Genomic DNA, 19,606 nt, shown 5'->3' with positions numbered 1-19,606 from the left:
CTTTACCCAAGTCCCTCATTTGTTCCTTCCATTTATTTACTGTGTTTTTGTTGGTATTGTGTAGTGCACTCTTAACAATTCTAATTAGAAATTAAATGTCCATATTTTCTGTTTTATAACTATAAATCTTTATTTCATTGATTCAGAATAAATGGACAAGTGATCTCATTTTTATCACTTGGATTTTCTAAACTCATTTTTTATAGCCAAAGTAACGTGCTTTTGTATATTCAGTCCCCTTATAGGGTTTCTGATCCCTCTGTATGTGTATCTTATTTTCTGTTTGGTGTTGAACCAAAGATGCTTTTAAGAACAGCGTATAGGAACTTTTATTTTGGCAAGTTAGGAATACTCTTTTCTGATGACTGCGCATAAGGACAGTGCCAGTACTGACTGGACTGAGCAGTAATTGACTGTAAAGATTAATGAAAGAGTCTGCCTTCATTCTGCTCTAAGAGCATGTTACAGAAAATAATGAACACAGCAGAAGATTTTTAATACTGATAGAACAGTGATTGACTGCAAAGATAATTAGAGCTGATTTTGATGTAATGGGCTTGTGCATGGAGGAAAGCAGATAATGTGTTTCTGCTGCTGAGTGGCAGCTTAAGCAAAGGTTAGAGATGTTGATTGTTAGATGTAGTTGTTTCATTTAAGGATGTATATGGGGTTTGGCATGCCTCATAGTCTGTAGATCAGACCAGAGGGCGGAAGCCAGCGAATCGGCAGGTCTTGAAGAAACAATAGCTCCTACTGCCAGCTGGACCAAGAAGTGAAGGTGGGTCTGTTGGATGGATGTTTGATTTTTACTCTGCTGTCTGACTGACTGACTGACTGATTTATTTATAGAGCGCACTATTGCCGAGGCGTCTTGGCGCTAGGTGGTGTGCAGGGACAGCGACAAACGAGATTCAGGGATGGGTAAAGAACCAGGCTTTTATTTCCTCCCTAAACACCGACCTGCTGTCCTGGGTAGATTTGTAAGATGATGCAGCCAAGTAACATTAATTAAGAAACTTTATTTACGTTTGATTACTTAAAATCATTACATGTAAACATCTAAAATCAGAGTTTCCCGTGTACCGTACCAAGACGTTAAGACCTTCCATACACTAAAACAATTTATAAGATTTTGGGAGATTGTAGCAGCATTGATGGACAGCTTTGGTGTTCCTTGTGATAATGTAATTATTGTAACCTCTGGCTCTGGTATTCGAGGGCCCTTTATTGTTTTTGAACTTGAACGTCAAGGGGCGTTAAGAAACAGGGACAAGTCCATATAATGCAATGTCTGAAATGTCTTATGATTTGACCTTTGTCGCCTTGCTGGTTTAAGACTTAAAAGCACTGCATATTGACATCGAGGGACAGCAGCTTCCTACATACATTCCTGGGTGGTGATTGTAAATGACATAACATAAAGTAATGCGATCTATAAGATTTTATGAGCTTATAGCAGCGTTAATGTGCAGACTTTAAAATTCCGTGTGATAAAAATATTTTAAGCTCTATCTCTACTGTTCATGGGCCCTTATTGCTCTTCAACTTGGCGGTCTAGGAACCTGTGAGAGGCTAGGGCCTATCAGTGTATTACTGCATTTAAAGTGTCTGGTAGCTTGTCCATTATTGCCTTGCTGGTTTGCTTTCAGGTTTGAAGAGCTTGGGTTGGAAGGAATAAGGGTGTTTGCACTTCATAATCATTCAGCCTACAGTTTATGTTGCATCTGTAGGTTGGCCAAGCCAACCAGAATCTGGGGCTGGGTGACTAAGTGGCGAGAGACTTTGAACCGGTGCTTCTCTCCAGTGGCTGGGCAATGCTCACCTTGTTGTTGCATTTAGCAGTCCGGATCGTATTACATGAATTTCCTTAACCTAGGGGCCGATTAGGATCGCGGTTTTCCCCGCATCCTGCGGGCCGGCGGAAGGCACCGCTGGCCCGGAGGATGCGGGAAAACCGCTGGGGAGGCACAAAAGACCCACCGCCAAATTAGGATGGCGGTGGGTCTCAAAATCAGTCCGCAGCTTTTCCGCCGCAGTCGCCTTCCGACCGCGGCGGAAAAGCACACCGCCAGCCATATTAGGATGGCGAAAAACAGATGCCTTTCCGCGGCGGATTCTCCACCGTGGAAAGGCATACGGTGAATTCTTTGGGGGCCCGTTGCGGGCCCCCAGGGTGAGTGGGGGGTGCACATGGGGGGTACCTATGGTACCCCCCTGCATTTGCGTGCACGAAGCGGCAGGCACCGCGCGGTGCCTGCCGCTTTGAGCATGCAAATGCTAAGCATGCATATTTAACCTTGCGGCGGGTGCTGCTCCAAGCAGCACCCGCCGCAATGTTAAATATTGAGGATGTGACCGCCAGGCTGGCGGTCACATCCTAATTGCACTGGAGGGACCGCCGCTGCCCCTGCGGACGGTCCCTCCTCCTCTAGGGTGGCGGACGGTTAGGGTCTGTGGTGTGTTGATGGGGAAACATGGTCCGAGGCTTATCTGCTATGTCTGAGGCCAGTGGCTCAGCATAAGGGAGTTAACAGGTGATGTCGGTCACTGGCCAGATTGGGGCAGCAAACCAGCAGGTGGAACCAGGATTCTCAATGGTAATTGCATAGTCGGCAAGATGCTAACTTGTCCCTCCATGCCCAGGCTGGGTTAGAGTCCGCAATAGGTAGCACAAGAAGCATCTTAAAAGTGATTTTCCTTTGTGCTTGGACTGACATTGGTTGCTCAAGGTAGTGCTGGGCTTTCCCTAAGATGTAGGAGGCATCCAGTGCAGTGAAGATGGTTCTATGGTGGAGCCTGTCAGTGTCCCGTTCAAATGAACCTTTTGTGACCTGCACTCACTGCTTTCTTCCTGGCTGAAAACGGAATTTCCTGATTATGCAGATTGGAGGTCTCAATTTCCAAACAACTTGTGGCATCTGCCAGCTGTGTATGCCATGGAGAGCCCTCCTCTTCAAAATTTGTTTTAGGTTGTGCTTTGACTGAGGGCGCTGGGGCCCGCAGGGTCCTAATGTGATATTTTGTTATGTCACTTAAGCATGCAAAATCCGGACTTCCGAGGCAGGGCTCCGGGGACGGATAAGTGACCATAGTTCAGAGAAGGGGATAATTTTGCTCTCTTTTAGTATAGGTTCTGCAGTTGGGCTGTGTAGCTGATGGTTTAGACATTTCAGGCTGTGGATGACTCCGGCTCCCTTGCTTCTGAAATGTTTTAAATGGGCCCCTGGTTTGGCCCTTTGTAAGCCAGACGCCTAAGTAATTGTAACTTGTGCATGTGGTTATTTGCAGGTCTCTCGTTGCCATTGGATGAAGCCAGGTGTAGCACTAGTTGTGTGTGCAGACCTGTCACAATAAAGCAGCATTTTATGCAACATGTAAGTGTCTTTTGTCAGTTACACCATGTTGGCTATTTACTTTTTTACACGTCTTCATGGTTGTCAAATGTGATCTGCATTAAACATTGTAGGTCTTGTTGTCTGAGCGTTTCCCATTTAAAGACATCCAAGTGTTATTTATGGTTGCCAAGCCTACCGATTTAGGCAGTAGATTACTGAATTTTGAGACAATCCTACCGTTTATCAATTTCAGCCTCTGATCCTGTTGCTTGAGTTTGAAATCCCTTGAAAAGCAGAAGACAAGCGGCTTTAGGCACATTTTAAACAGTTTGTTTAATTAAACATTAGGGCCAGGAGTACAGCTACAGGAACAAGGTCTGAGCACTGTCTAAATTTACAATCTGTAGGTATCTTTCTTATAAAACTTAGTAGGTTGTAAAACTTTCTGACATACCATATATGGTGAGAAATGTTGGTTGCTGCCTTTGGAGTCATAAATGAATTGTCTAATGGTTACCAAAGGTGAGTCTCTATCTCGCGTGGACACTATGTGGCCAGTGGATACATGTCCAAATGTCCGGCATGGGGAGTGCATGATCACTACATGTGCTAGGTCCCGATTGGCTTTGTGTTCCTAACTCATGTTGCATCTGACTTTTATGGTGTTTTAGGAACGTGTGTACCCCCCTCCAGCCATGTGTGCTTTTTTGGGTCAATGTCCTTTGACCCTTCGTAATGTCTCTGGAACTATCTGTAGGGTTGGTCAAGAGTTTTCTGCCTGATCATTAGGCTGAGAGCTACTCACCCTCCCCCAGTGATCTATCAATCGTGGATCCCAGGCCTTCTTCTCAGGGACTGTTTGACTACATATTTGCGAGTCGGGTTGATGTAGAGTTCACAACGGGTGAATCTGTTAATAAGGACGAGAATTCATTTTCATCGATAACTGCATGGATTTCCATATATCAATCCTACAGCTTTTCAGAAGGTCTGAACATATAACGGCACCAGTGAAAGAAAGAAGAATACTGCCCAGGGTGGCAGCCAGGGACTAGATGCAGAAGCATCCCTGGAAAGTGAAACTAGACGTGTCTTGACATTTGAGAGGAAAACATGACACTGAGAGAGAGACAGCTTTAGACTGAGAGCACTTTTCCTGCATGTCTGTTTATAAATCACATTGGATAGTTTCAGTGAAAGGCAACATAGCTGTGGCTTTAGAGTGCTTTGGCTTGAATCTTTAGCACAGATGCTGTCTGTGCCAGGAACTGGGCCTATGTTTAAGATTTTGACCTGTTCGCCCCCAACCTCGGCGGTCAGATCCTCTGCCTTATGCCATAACATTTTACTGCTAGATTTAATCCGTGTGACCTCATTCCCTCTGGTAGGTCAGAGGTCTGAAAGACAGAGTGCTGTGTTTTTTCTTTCTTATTTGTACACTTTTTTATTTACTTTAGTAATTTTTGTGTGGTTCAATTCTGTTTTCTGCATACAGTAATTCAGAGCCAATAGTAGATTTGTTTTGCTCCTCTCAGGATCTAGTATTCCTGTGATATGCTTCAATTTTTTTTAAAAAAGGTGTCTGTTCTAAGTGCACCTATCAGGAAAACACCCATCCTAGCTATTAAATAAAAAAATTATGATTATTTTTAGATTGAACGTTTTTACTGAAAGCAGTGCCATATTCTCTTTCTTTTTGTGGCATATGCTTGCAACAAAAACTTAAAAAGAAATGTAACGATTGTCCCAGCTTGCATGGCCGGACCTACTGGCTTTGCCAAAGCTTGCTGGGACTGGTGTGTGGCCAGAACAACTTTTATCAGTGGCTGCCCTGTTGGTCCAGAACTGCTGTTTCCTGTGTATTATGATGGATTTTACAGTGATGTCATGACTGTGAAAACACTCATTCGTTATTTCTGATTATGTCATCATTACGTTAATTATCAATTTCAAAACCTGAATTATTCTACCTCTTTTTGGTCGCAGAATCCTTGGTAAGCGCGTGTTATTGTCTGAAACAGTAACTGGCTTCTGAGACATTTACAATTATTCAGCCTAGTTAGGTGGAATACTTCCTTTTAATCGCACAGTCGTGTCTGCGGTCCGTGGGTAATACCGCCCTCTAGTGGGGGAATAATATTACTGAAGCCTTAATTCGGGCTTTCTGATGTGAGAGGTACAGAGGGCCCCACATGGTACCTTTCCATGAAAGGTAAGGTACCAAGGCCCGCACACCACCTTCCAACCATTGTTAATTTAAAATGTAAATGAACGGGCTCGGCAAACCATCAGAACCGGTTTCAGCTGTTACTTGGCAGTAATTCCTTTCCGGATATGCGCTGGGAACCGGCAGACAAAGGGCGTGATTCCAACAAGAAGGTTACGAATTTCCGAGAGAGTCAGATCTTCATTCAGAAATCTGTTCCGGTGAGAGTGATAAAAGGTAATATATTTCATTTCTGGCGCAAAAGGAAGGGGGTGGACCTCAGCTGGCCTGAATAGTAAAGACTGTGGGGCAGATTTACAAGCCCCTCCTTGCGTCACTTTTGCGTCACTGTTCCCATGTTAAACGTGACGCAAAAGTGGCGCAACAGGCTTGTAAATAAGCCCCTATATTCTCTGACCATTGGAGCTTCCAATCTGTGTACCACGCGCAGGGCCTGCTGGGAAGGCCTGGGTCATAGCCACAAACTGACAACACACCGAAAGACCAGAGCCCACGGGTGAGGCAGGTTCAGCTCGATATGCTAAGCAACATCCAAAGGACAGAAGCAAGGGCATCTCTTTGAGGCGTGCTGCGTGCAGCTCAGATGAGAGGCGGCCCAACTTTGATTTATAAAAGCCCTAAAAAACAGAATTGTTTACGCCTTCGGTCAATATGAGATGGCCAATCAGGTGCTGAAAGGGCAAAAGTCTTTAGATGTCAGCGTATTCTCTTGCTCGTGTTTGACATTTTCTCTCCTACTCTGTTGTTTGCCTTCCTTTCAATGGACTTGGAGTCTCTGAATCCACTGCACGCGCTCCATGTTTTTGTTGTGACATTCAATAGCAGAGACAAGGCACTGCTAGTCATAGGGTGGACCAAAGGCATATATCCCCCTCCCCCATAGTCAAAGGTGGCTCCACACCCTAATACCAGGCTTTGGGGACCAGACAGTTGGTAGCAGTTGATATCAAGGTCAAGAGGGTGTTGAGATGAGAATGTATGCATTCGAAACCGGTATGCCAAGCTAGCAACCAATCTAGGGTGTTTGCTGAGGCCTAGGCCAGTCCATGGTATAGCCAAGGTCCAGAACCACTATGTGTACCCTCTTAATGACAAGGGACTATTGTCTATTTTTTGGGTTGCTAATCAACAGCTATACTGATGTAAAAGGTTTGCTTCAGTGTAGCATCCAGATCATTGCTCTGATATTCTCTGTATCGTGTGCTTCTGTCCAGAATGTATGCGTGACACATAGATGACCGTGAGACTGTGAGTATGTTTGCTAGGAGCAGTGGCTCAAGGTGGAGAACGGATACAGTTTCCACAGACAGTGGTCGTGTACTGACTGCAACCCTGAAGCTGGAGGGTGGAGACACAAGCACTGAAGTGAGGGAGGATGGAGCTGCCCTGAAAAATTCTATGAGGACTCATGATGTAATGTGAGATGTCATCAATGATGTCATCAAGGATGTAATTTAACATGTCATGGGTGATGTAATATGTGAGGTTAGAAGCAGTGCATGGTGGGGGCACAAGTTACAGTTAGCTCAGTCAACTAAAACTGATGCGTTTCAGTGGGTTGTTTTCCTTTTTAAATGTAAGTTTTTTTATTATTACAACACCTAACTATAATGTTACTTTAACCTTTGTTTTTTTCAGTGAATTTCTACAGTGTTTTTAATGTAAAGTAATATTTTATTACCATACGTAAATTGCGATTCTCATATTAACATGACTAGAGAATCTGGATTTCATTAAAGACACAGAGGCATTATTCCTTTAATGCAGTCCAAGCAGCCGCATACATCACAATAGTAAAATTACAAGGAAGAATAAAGGCAACACATAAAAGGCATGAGACAGCAACAATCTGCCTCTTTTAAATGAGGAATAGATAAGTTCATAAAACATGCGACGTCAGGAGAAAAACTCCAGGACAATCTTCAAATGATACACTAGAAAAAACAAAGGAAGAGCGAAGAAAGGACCCAGCGGTGACAAGGTGATAAAACCAGCATTTAAGGATTACCTGAAAAGAGAAGGAAGTGAGTACAAAACTGCACATGACATAAGGTGAAGAGAATAACAACCAAAATAACAATGTACATAATTAATAATTGACATTACAATAAAATGAAATAAAGAACATTGCCAAATAAAATACCACCAAGGGGTGGGAAGGGAGGGATTATGTCAGCCTCCGTGTCTTTAATTAAATCCAGATTCTCTAGTCATGTTAATATGAGAATCGCAATTTCATTACAAGACCGGAGGTTACATTATGCATGTCGGTAGCTTGGTAAAACAACATCGGACATATGTTCAATAGGTTTACAATAGTGACGTGCAAAGGTACTGGCATTAGACCAGTCAGCCGCTTTAAGGATGTCATCCAACTTACCACCAGACCAGAGAGATTTACTAGCAATGGCACCTCTCAGGGAATGAGCTTCAATCAATCCATCAATCGGATCACTTGTAAAGCGCGCTACTTACCCTTGAGGGTCTCAAGGCGCTGAGGGGAGGGGGTGCCGCTACTACTCGAAGAGCCAGGTCTTGAGGACTCTTCTGAAGGCGAGTAGGTCTTGAGTTCGTCGTAGGTGGGTAGGGAGGGTGTTCCAGGTCTTGGTGGTGAGGTAGGAGAAGGATCTGCCGCCGGAGGTTGTTCGGTGGATGCGGGCGACAGCGACGAGGGCGAGGCTGGCGGAGCGGAGCTGGTGGGTGGGGCTGTAGAAGCTGAGTGTGCTGTTCAGGTAGGCTGGTCCGGCGTTGTGGACTGCTTTGTGTGCGTGAGTGAGGAGCTTGAAGGTGAGGCTCTTATCGACGGGGAGCCAGTGTAGGTCTCTCAGGTGGGGGGTCATGTGGCTGCTTGACATTTCTTTAAATCAATACCTGCTAAGTTCATAGTGGATTTGACCCATCTAGCAATAGAGGAGGAGCTTATACCTTGGTGAGGTTTCACAAAGGAAATAAGTAATTGCTTGACACCTTGTGGACGAAGGGAAAGCATTCTGCGATCTTATTCTTTCATGCAGTCTACCACGCAGAGATTAGGGCATAAGTCGAAACAAGGATAAAAAATTGAGTCAGACATCGTCTTAGTTCTTTTATAAATGTTAAATTTGACACCAAACATATAATATCGGTTAGTGACTTCAAGGGCTTTAATATCAGAAACCATCCTACAAGAAATTAGGCAAAAGAGAGTAGCTAACTTAATGGAAAGATTTTTTCTGTTTAAAAGAGAATTGGAAGGCCAATGGTCAAAGAGATCAAGAATTAATTTAACATCCCACAGGGTATCATATTTAGCTTTAGGAGGTCTCCTTAAGCGAATGCTTTTCATGACTCTGCAGATAATGACATTTTTACCTACAGTCTTACCATTGACAAGGCATGACCAGCAGAAATAGCCGATCTATAACAATTGATAGATCTATAGCTGAGGCCCCTTTCAAATTGTTCGACAAGGAAGTTAACTATGTAAACAATAGGGGCCTCCAAGGAATCCAGGTTCCTTTCCAAGCACCAACAAACCCAGAATTTCAAGATGTTGTTATATCTGTACAGCCGCGGTGCGTCCATTGGGGCGTAGCCCCACTAAGCCACATGGACGCACCGTGGTATTTTTGGCAATAATTACCTCTGTGTTATTAGCGCTGCCGGCCGGGAATCCGCCGGGAGTGGGACACACCCGACTCAATCGGGAGTGCGCAGGGGGTGGGGCTGGCTGGGCTGCTGCAGCTTGAGTGACAGTCCACACTTAGCTGCAGCAGTACTGCGCATGACAAGTTATGGTGCCACCTTGCCCGAGCATGCGGGCTAGACTTTCCCCATTGAGAGGGACCAAGGGGGTGCTGCTTCTTACAGCAGTGCCGCCGCTGAAACAGGTTGAAAAAGGGCGAGTAGTAAATGTGCCCCCCTAGCCAATCCTGGCGCTGCATGCAGCGCCAGGATTGGCTAGTCCACCGCTTGGAAGGTGTCAGGAGTAAAGGCGGGCATTTACTTGCTTGCCACATGGCGAGCCCGGCCCTGGCATCGACCCGCGTCAGTACGCTTGCTCGCGCCAGCACCTCTTGGTGGGACGTGTTGCCCTGTTATCTCTCCGGCCAGGCCTGCCTGCCTCTGTTGATCCTGCCAGGTCGGGTGTATCTGTGTAGGGGCCATATTTGTTCACCGTAGTTTCCAGTACCCCCTTCATCATGCAGTCGGAAGGCCGGTCGTCTTCCTCGAGCACACGGTTCCGAACTGGGTAAGACAAGTGACCGTTATTTTTTTAAATTAAATTGTTTAATTATATATGAAGGTTCAGGACACATACTTTCATGGGTGCACTTACGAAGTTACGACTGTGCGAGGAGGCAGTTCTGGGGATGGCCGATCCCCTTTTGAGCAGGTCCTCAGTTACAAATGAGAACTGTACATGCACTTTTATCGTACAGTGGCATCTTCACACGCACTCTGTACACGTGTACCGCTTTGCCGTAAAAGTATTTAAGCAGTCCTTTTGTATGTTTGAACTGAGGATAAAAGGTGTGTCGGGCTGCATTCTGTAGATCTCGTAAAGCTGCGTCATAAAAGTCTGGGGGTGGAGGCGGTTTGGTTCTAGAGGAAGTTGAGAGATTTCCTCAAAGGGGGTACTAGTTATACTACCTCTATATTTTTTTGGGGGAAACTCACAAACCATCGAAAACAAGTGCCTGGCTGCCACCTACTCGATTTCTGTTCAAGTTAATATTCAACGGGCAGGGCATTAGTTTTCAAGACCACACAAGTCCTTTCTTCGATTCTGGATCTGAAATATACAGACTTCTCTCTTTAGAATTACATTTAAAGGACCTACGAATCCTGCATAGAGTGTTCGTTTCCTAGGGTCAGTGCTGCGTAGAACTTTCTAGGGTTCTTTTTATACTCTAGATGTAGTACCTATAAGGCACAAGGGGACTGGGCTGGGAGCTGGGGAGGAAACATGAGATGGAGGGGTGCCATCAAAACAACTTTTGGTAAAGTCAATAAGTTTTTGTTCAGTGAGCAAACACACACAACCTTAGCACCATGGACTTCGATTCATCAAAAATTCAGATGACGTGCAAGTGACATCACACACCTTTTGACCTCAATGACATCACAGTTGACTCCGTGTCATATGACCGTTGACCCCGAATCGAAGGAAGTGATGCCACATGAATTCTATCCTGATGGCATCACAGTAGTTCATGTTACTGAAGTGTAGCGTATAAATAAAAGTGAAACTTTATTTATAAATGACAATACAATTTACAAAAAAGAGATTTATAAACACAGTTGCGGTCATACCCACAGGTATTGATCCATATGGACCATATATTCAATATGAACTATGTTATTGATTTAGTAAACGCCTTATAATTGTTAACAGTTTTTCGCTTATGATCACTTACTTATAAGAAACCACGACACCTTTGACACATTGAGGTGACTGGCACATCATCATTCATTAGGAGTACATACATAAAAGGGCTTTTGGTCAGTTCTCTTCATCCATAGATCTGTGCAGCAGTCATTCACATATTGCGTCTGCCCACTTCCGCACACAGCATGGAGCAAGGATCAGTCCATTTTATTCCCTGGCCTTATCCAATGACTGCCCTGTGCTGTGAGTGGAGACATTTTGCCTGATATATATACACACCTGCCTAAGAAGAAGCTCACTTCAGTACCAGGGATGGTGAGCTGATAATTTACTTTTTCAATATTTTGTCCTTTTCGACTATCCTCTTACTGTTTTTTATTCATCCATATGGTTTTAAACTTTGTCTTAAGGTTACAGTAGTTCAGAGCCAATAATGCCTATTCTCTGTGCCAATAAGAAGCGCATTTCCCTGTGACACACATTTAAACTAAACTGGATTTGTATGTGTTCTATGTACACTTACCTCCTAGGAAAGGCCCATACTGTTCTATCACAGTTGTATTTGATTGCAATTTTTTTTATTTTAAATTGTTATTGCGAGCATGTTATGCCATGCTTAGGTGGCATTTTTTTCATTTTTTGTAGCATGCCCTCGCAATAATAGAGAAATAATAATTTCACCATTTTGCTGAGGTCAGGCTTTATGTGCTTCACGCATTTACAGCAATGAAGCATTGCATCAAGTTTAAAAAAGTGTTCATTTTATTTGTTTCATTGTATGATGTATTCTCAAGGGTGCTGCACTCCTGAATGCATTTATTTACCAAACAGAAAGTGTAATGTCCCAGTGGGGGCTGTTTGCCGTCTGTTCTTGGCTCTGCTTTTGTCACCTGTGAGGCCAGGGAGCGCTAAAGATGTGCTATTGGTTGCATGAGGCAAGCCAGCTCCGAGACCTGACAACCCTCCAAGCTCAGCACGTTAGAGCAAAACACAAAGGCAGGAGCCAGCAGGAGCGGACAGAGAGGACTATACAAGTCCCTCATATGGTTCAATGCAAGCACTCGACTGGCGGTGGAAGGACACACCCAAGTAGTCAACAGTATGGTATAGTGGGCTGTTCAACGGTACATCGCAGGTAAAGACATCGTATGCCTTTACCACATATTTTTTACCATGCATGTTTTTACCATGAACATGCTTTTACAACGCAGGCCATTACCATGCATTGCTTTTATATATCAAAACAATGTATTTGTGGGGGGAGACCCCCACACCCTCAACTCCGTGGTAAAGGCATGCGTTGTAAAGGCATGCATGTGGTAAAAATTTGCGTGCTAAAAAATGAGTGGTAAAGGCACAACAAGGTAAAGACTTTGTTGGAAAGGTAGTTTGCCGGTATGATGTAGGTGAGAGATAATTACTCCACTGGCCCGAGCTGAGTCATGATTCAATTCAATTTCAATGAAAATGTATTTAGTCAATTTTAATCTATGCCTATTCACAGAAATTAAAAGTAGTCTGAGGCCAATTGCCTTGTCCACAAAGAGAATGTCAAGCAGTACACTCATTGCAGGTATTCAAGTCAAAACAGGATTCTTTTAAAAATAAAGACTTTAAAATTTTCCAGCACAAAGTTAAAACATTGCATTAGACAATTCATGAGTGTATGAAAGTGTGTGTATTTGGAATTAAAAATACACTTGCGTTTCACTACATTTGCTGTAATCCGTGCCAAAATACCTGCTCTGTAGCCGGTACCTTTGGCCACAGTGAATGATGTGATGCATTGTCAACAGGCATAGCATGTCCATTGTGGTGCTTACGTCACAGATTTTAGAACGGAGGGCTTTACAGCACATTGTAATGTACCCTATGGAATCTTCCACTACAGCGCATAGCCATACAAATCATTGTTTTACACTACAAAGTAGAGCAACTATTGTTTCCGTGCAGCTGTTTACGTTTTAACCAAATGTATTACCCGGTCTGGTGTGTTTTATGGCAGCGAAAACTCTCTTTCTTATACCAAATAGACTCTTTTAATTTAATTAGCGCCAAACTGTGTCTAAAATATGTTCAGGCGTATCCTTGTAGGCTGTTATCGGTTAGAAGTTGTGAGAGGATGTGGCGTAAGAGCCAGAGCTACCGACTTTGCAAGGGGGAACCAAGGTTCGATTCTCGACCTCGGCTCAACCTCATGCCATTCTGGGTACATCACTTAATAAATCTCTCCGCGCCTATCAAAAATGAAATTGTATGTCTGTAATGTAAAACTCTCCAATACCTTCGGGAAGAGTTCGCTTTGTACAAAACTGCAAAAGTAATCTGTCTTGCCCGTTTTTTGTTTGTTTTTAGAACAAAAGCTTTATTGTACAACCTTAATCTATAAACACGTCCCAGTGCTAGCAGTATGTAGACACTGGGTGTGATATGTCATGTGTGCCACATGTCGCTGTCCTGATGAATAACACAGACACACTAATGTGTGGCCTTGTCACCAGGACTGAGGGCACACCCGATCTGTTTTTCTCCAGCTGTCCGATTCGACGTGACACGCGTTCCGTTTACTAACATGAACTGCTGCTCAATAGAAATAGGGAACTTGGTGCCTGGGGGTCTGTTGGTCTGTGTGTCTGGGGGTCTGTTGTTCTGTGTGCCTGGGGGTCTGTTGTTCTGTGTGCCTGGGGGTCTGTTGTTCTGTGTGCCTGGGGGGAATCTGTTGTTCTGTGTGCATGGGGGTCTGTTGTTCTGTATGTGGGGGGGTCTCTTGTTCTGCTTGCCTGGGGTCTGTTGTTCTGTCGGCATGGGGGTCTGCCCGATGGTATGTATGCATGTGGTACTGTAGGTGTGTTAGTCTGAGAGTGCATGGATGTTTACATGCATGTATCATCTATGAGTCAACATGTGCTTGGATGGTGTGTATCTGTATTTACTATAAAAGTCAAACACATTCGCTTTGCCAATATTTGGATTTCATCTCACTTCAAAAGCAAATTTAAAGTCTAATTTTACGCCCACTTTACCTCTCAGCCTTGCTCATGGTTCCTCTAGAGAGATAACGGATGCAGACATCTGACATTAATAGAAACAGAGTGGCTGGCTTTTATCTGGTATAAATGCTATCCCCAAGGCCTGTAAGTATGAGTTTTTATGAAATTGCATTTCTGCATGTTGCCTAGCTGCAGGGAGGAGGTTAATATTGTTGTGTAGATATCTCAGTGCACAAGAGGCTGTTGCAAATTACTCAGGACATAAATACAGTGGGGAGTTCATTGCATTGATTGTAATTCTTTTCCCAAACACATGTAAACTCAAACATACTCACACATGCAAACAGCCAAAAACACCAGCACATGTAAACGCAAACCTGCTCACACATGCAAACAGCCACAAACACCAGCACATGTAAACTCAACCATACTCACACATGCACACAGCCACAAACACCAGAGACCAACAAGCAGACAACCACATCCACTCACTTATTCTGATAATGGGAAGTTCCAGGCTCAAGCATGCGTACCGGAGGGCCCTAGAACAGGTGAGGTGCCAAAGATATAAAGACAACACTCCTAGCATTACAGAGTAAAGCTCATTCTCTTTCCGGTTTTTCAAAGCTGTTCCGCTTAGAAAAGGGTCAGTTCCTCTTGAGCATTCCACAAGAGTGACTCGCAGAGTAGCTACAGAAGAGTCACGTGCTGCTTCCTGGGTGTATAGGCCTATGGGGAAGGCATATGAGTCATCAGTCATTGCTTCATAGGTTCCTCGCAGTGACCGTGTGTAGGACCTGTATAATTTGATCATTGAATAGTCATATTGTATGGCTAAGCAGACCTTGAAGTTCAGATTTTTTCTTTTTTGAGTTTTATATAGCGCGAACTAGACCTGAGACATCGGGTATCAGAGCGCTTTACATGAGCACCAGTTTCGTTATAGATGAACACCTTCATTTTTTTATTGGTAGGCACGGGGAGATTAAGTGATTTGCTCTGAATCACAGGATGTAGAGTGTTGTTGCTGAGAGTCTAACCAGGTTACCCAGCTTCGAAGCCGACCGCTCTAGCCGTAAGGCTACATCCTCTCCCCTTGATTGTTGATTGTAGTCAATTGGTCACAATTATGCAGCTCTCCTGTACGGATCGCTCATAGTGTTCTATTTACTTAATAAAAAATGTTTGGGGAAAACAACAAAAATGTTTGCCCATATAACGTTATTTTGTATTGCACGTTCTTTAAATGCCATTGTCGACATCCGCCATGCCGCTGTGCTTTTTCCTTGAAGCACATGTCTTTTCAATGCCATCTGAAATTCCTGCAGATATTGGATGGGCCACATATTGGGTCATGTGGAGTTTCAGTGTAGAAGGACAGAGATGTAAAAGTCCCAGAACTAGGAGGCAAACATGGTGGCTTTGGTGTTGTTTGAAGGTTGTGATTGGTGGATCTAAGGTTCTGATCTGGTGTGTAGTATGGTAGAGTGTCAGAGAGGGTGTTGGGAGCCGTGTCATTTGCTGAATTGAAAGTTGTGATTGGTGAATCTAAAGTTCCGAGTTGGCGTGTTGCATGGTAGGGTGTCAGAGAGTAGGTTGAATGCCATGTCATTTGCTGATTTGTATGTCCATGTAAGTGGTTTGAATACGGTCCTGTTCTAGAAAGTGAGCCAGTTGGCCTGGTGACAGGATTCAGTCTGAGCATAATAGGACGGAATGTATGAAGCTCTGTGGTTATACCGAATAAGCAGCTACCTATGTTATGCCATCTATTAATGTAATAACTGCACTTTCACAATTGCTTTATTAACCTTCCTGCTTTCTCAAATTTGCTTGAAAATGCACGATTTTTCTTCTTTTTTTTCAAAATTTTCTTGGGGGGGTTATCCACCCTAACCCCCCTTTTGGGGTTCGGGCTCGCTCGCTACGCTCGCTCGCTACGGTGCTGTATGCGAATCACTTTGCGCCCCACCACTTTCAAATGTCACCCACCGACCCTGTATCTGTAGTGTGTGCCCGGTGCCCAAGATTCTCCAAGAAGAGTTGCAGCCGTCGTCGAAAGGCCTGAGATTTAATTGGATCTCCTGACACTTTCCAGGCAAGAAGGGATAAAGTCCCGATCTGAATTAGGAGGTGAATTCCTCCGTCTACGTCTGTGAGAAGATTCTCTAGGGAATTAATTAAGAAAGGGAGGTTGCAAGCCAGTTCTAGAATGGTGGGGAACATTGGTTGAGATGGCCAAAAGGGAGTTATTAGGACAAAGCAGTACTGACCTTGCCTCACTTTCTGCAGGACCCTCTGAATCATGGCAAAGGGAGGGAAAGCATCCCCTTTGGTTTCTTTCCAAGATTGAAGAAAGGCATTGACTGCCAGAGCACCCGGGTCGGGCATCCAGCTGAAGTAGTTCTCCAGTTGAAAGGTCAGTCTGCTTGCAAACAAGTCTATCTCTAAAGGGCCCCAGATCTTGTTTAGAGTACTGAATACAGAAACATTCAGTTACCAATCGCTGTAATCTAGAAGGAACCTTGAGTTCCAGTCTGCAGAGAGGTTCGACTTCCCCTGAAGGTATTCTGCTTTGAGGGAGATTTTGTGTTCCAAACAGAACATCCAAAGTTTCTTGGCTAGATTGGACAGATCCGCAGATTTGGTGCCCCCCAAGCGGTTTATATAGGCTACCGCTGACATGTTGTCCATCTTTAAAATGACTGGCCTCCCTTGAAGTGAGTGTTTGAAACTCATGAGGGCATAGAGACCAGCTGTTAGTTCTAGATAATTTATGTGGTGTAGAGTTTCTTCTCATGACCACACACCACCAGTGTTTTGATTGAGAAGGCAAGCTCTCCAGCCATGAAGGATCGCATCCGATACCAAAATCAATTCTGGTTTTGAACCAAAGATTGCCTTCCCATTCCACACATCCAGGTTGTTCAGCCACCAGGCTAATTCCGATTGTGCTACGTGATCTAGGCAAATCCGATCTAGATTTTTTTGTGCCGCCAAGGACACCTCGGGGATTTGAGGTGCGAAGACCTCCATTGTTCGATGAGGTGCTAAGACCTCCATGAGTAGATGAGGTGCCAAGACCTCCCATGTTGCTCTTTTCAACATTTTTGTTTTTTCTTAATCTCTTGCCCCTTAATTCTGAGTCATTTTGAGAGTAGGGTACTGTAGACTCTGTAATTTCGTCCTCTGGAAATGATCATTTAGATGCCATTATCTGAGATATAAAAGGGGATAAGTCCAGCCCGAACTGCCAAGCCATGTCTTCCCTGGACCAGAAACAAGCTTCCGAGGACCGGTTTCTGGCATTACAGCCGTCTTCAGCCCGGCTTGCTTGAATCCAGTGGCAAAGTGAGCAAGGGACTCACGTCTGATACCAGACGTGAGTCCCTTGCTCACTTTGCCACTGGATTCAAGCAAGCCGGGCTGAAGACGGCTGTAATGCCAGAAACCGGTCCTCGGAAGCTTGTTTCCGGTCCAGGGAAGGCATGGCTTGGCAGTTCGGGCTGGACTGTTCCCATGGGGCACAGGGTCAGACTGATTTGCATATGGCCATGTCTGAACTGGGGTGGCAGAGTGGGCTAAAGAACGGTGATGGATTAAACCCAGATCTTTTGACTGGGTGTGAGTGTTTGATTGGTTCAGATGCTCCATCCATCACCACCCCCTTTTGTACCACTTTGGCCGCCATAAGTGTGGCAGGGTATGCTCAGATGTGAGTCCCTTGCTTACAGATCTTTTGACTGGGTATGAGTGTTTGATTGGTTCAGATGCTCTGTCCATCACCACCCCCTTTTGTACCATTATCTGAGATAGGTTTTCCATCATACAGGATTTCATTTCCATGTGGAGCATCTTCTTAAATGCTTCATTGTCTAAGTTGGGGGTGGGGGCGGAAGCCTCGTCAGAGTCTGAATTAGACATAATATGTCAGAGATAAAAAAAACTCAACAGTGAGTTAGATTCAGAAATAAAAATAAATTAAGGGGAGGCAAGGTTTATAAATATGTCAATAAAGGATATAAAGTGTCTCAATAAAGGATATAAAGTCCTTAATATAATAAGGTATTGAGATGTATTAAACCCCCCTTTTTTTATAAGCAGAGAACAAATAGCAAGTAAGAAGGAAACTTGCGGTTGATGCCAGCTGAAACGGCTTTTAGAAATTATGTCAAAGCGCTCGAGCGATCAGCTGTGAGGGATTGCCATGGAAACCTTCCGGCGTCAAGCCCTATTGGCTTCGCAATCAGCTGGAGGCCGGAGGGGAATGAGGAATGACACTAGGCAACGGGAGGACGATGGGCTCCCGTTGCCAAGGTACCTTCCTCTGTTCTTCGTGAGGAAACGGAGGAAAATGGAGGAACGAAGCCCCGAAGGTCTTGCGGCAAAGGAGTAAGCCGCGATGGGGCTACATCGGTGGAAAGAGCTGCGGAGGGGGAGTAAGAAGGTCGGTGGACCAAAATATTACACGAAATAAAGATATAACGCTGTAAAGGCAAAGGGCGTGAACCAGACAATTAAAGCATGAATCCCATAAATCAGACAGTTAAAACATGATTCCCTCAAAAGCGAGGGAGCAAATATATGCATACGCTCAGGTAAGGGAATGAAAAGGAGGAAATCTCCATAAATTGGAGATTGGTAGGGATGAGGGGTGTGGGAGGGGTGGAGGGATGCCACACCAGAAACACACCTTGAAAAGTAAAGGGTTAAAACAAGATAAATATGATAAAATCGGAAGAAGTAAGGTCAACTTATCTGCTTGGAGCAGCATTTAAAAGAGGCAGATTGTTGCTGTCTCATGCATTATGTGTTGCCTTTATTCTTCCTTGGAATTTCACTATTGGGAGGTATGCGGCTGCTTGGACTGCATTAAAGGAATAATGTATAATGTAGCCTCCGGTCTTGTAATGAAATCCAAGCTCCTGGGCACCCGGCCTTCGGCGAAACACTCACAGGCAAGCAACCCCATGAAGGCCATGAATGATGTGAGGTTGGCCGGCCAGTCCCTGCATCCAACCCACTGCCTGCAGCCAACCCCATGCAGCCAATATCCAGGGGCATGGCTGCCCATGGGGGTTAGGCTCAGTGTCTGGCAGCAGGTCAGACTCTGTCCCCAAACCCATGTTGCACATTGCCTTCGGCTGTGAGCGGCAAGTGGTTGGCTTTACATATGTTGATACAATATTACTTTATGTTCAGTAGTTTTGGAGAAATTAAGGTTAAAACAATAGAGCAATATTGACATTGGTCCCTAAGGAGTCCTGCAGGAGTCCAGCGGGTCTGAGAATTAATAAAATAAAGCATTATGACTGGCCAAGCAGACTTTTTCTATCATCTGTCATTTTGGTCCTTCGAGCGGTAGCTCTCTGATTAGAAGAAATGTTGCGGTAGCCATTACAAGACACAGGGACTAGGTGACCTGAAAATGTTTACCCTGACCCCCTGGCTCTTCAGGTTTTGAGTTAAAGTTTGTGAAATCCGCATTCCATAGTTTCAATCCTTTGTTGTAAAAGGCTGAACCTGAAATTGTTTAGCAGCATATAGAGCAATTACAATATCTTTAGTGACTTTTATTCACAGGAGTTCCCACATTTGGTTAAGTTCTTGTTGGTTGTCAGCTTAATTGATTTGTGGATGAACTAAGGAATTGCTCAAGTTTCTCTTCCTCTCCAGAGCAAAT

General features: G+C 44.3%; 1 protein-coding gene across 1 annotated transcript in view; it reads left to right on the top strand.

Moving 5' to 3' along the window:
* Positions 1 to 5,719: 5,719 nt before the first annotated feature.
* The window catches only part of LOC144818914 (malate synthase-like), a 388,110-nt gene continuing 374,223 nt past the window's right edge, over positions 5,720 to 19,606 (top strand). The window contains exon 1 of the mRNA XM_078676791.1: positions 5,720 to 5,778. The gene's annotated coding sequence lies outside the window, so the exon portion shown is untranslated. The remainder of the gene's footprint in view (positions 5,779 to 19,606) is intronic.

Source organism: Lissotriton helveticus, chromosome 2_1, assembly GCF_964261635.1.
Source record: "Lissotriton helveticus chromosome 2_1, aLisHel1.1, whole genome shotgun sequence".
In the NCBI taxonomy this organism is placed as follows: Eukaryota; Metazoa; Chordata; class Amphibia; order Caudata; family Salamandridae; genus Lissotriton; species Lissotriton helveticus.
This window is presented reverse-complemented; position numbering and strand designations above follow the sequence as displayed.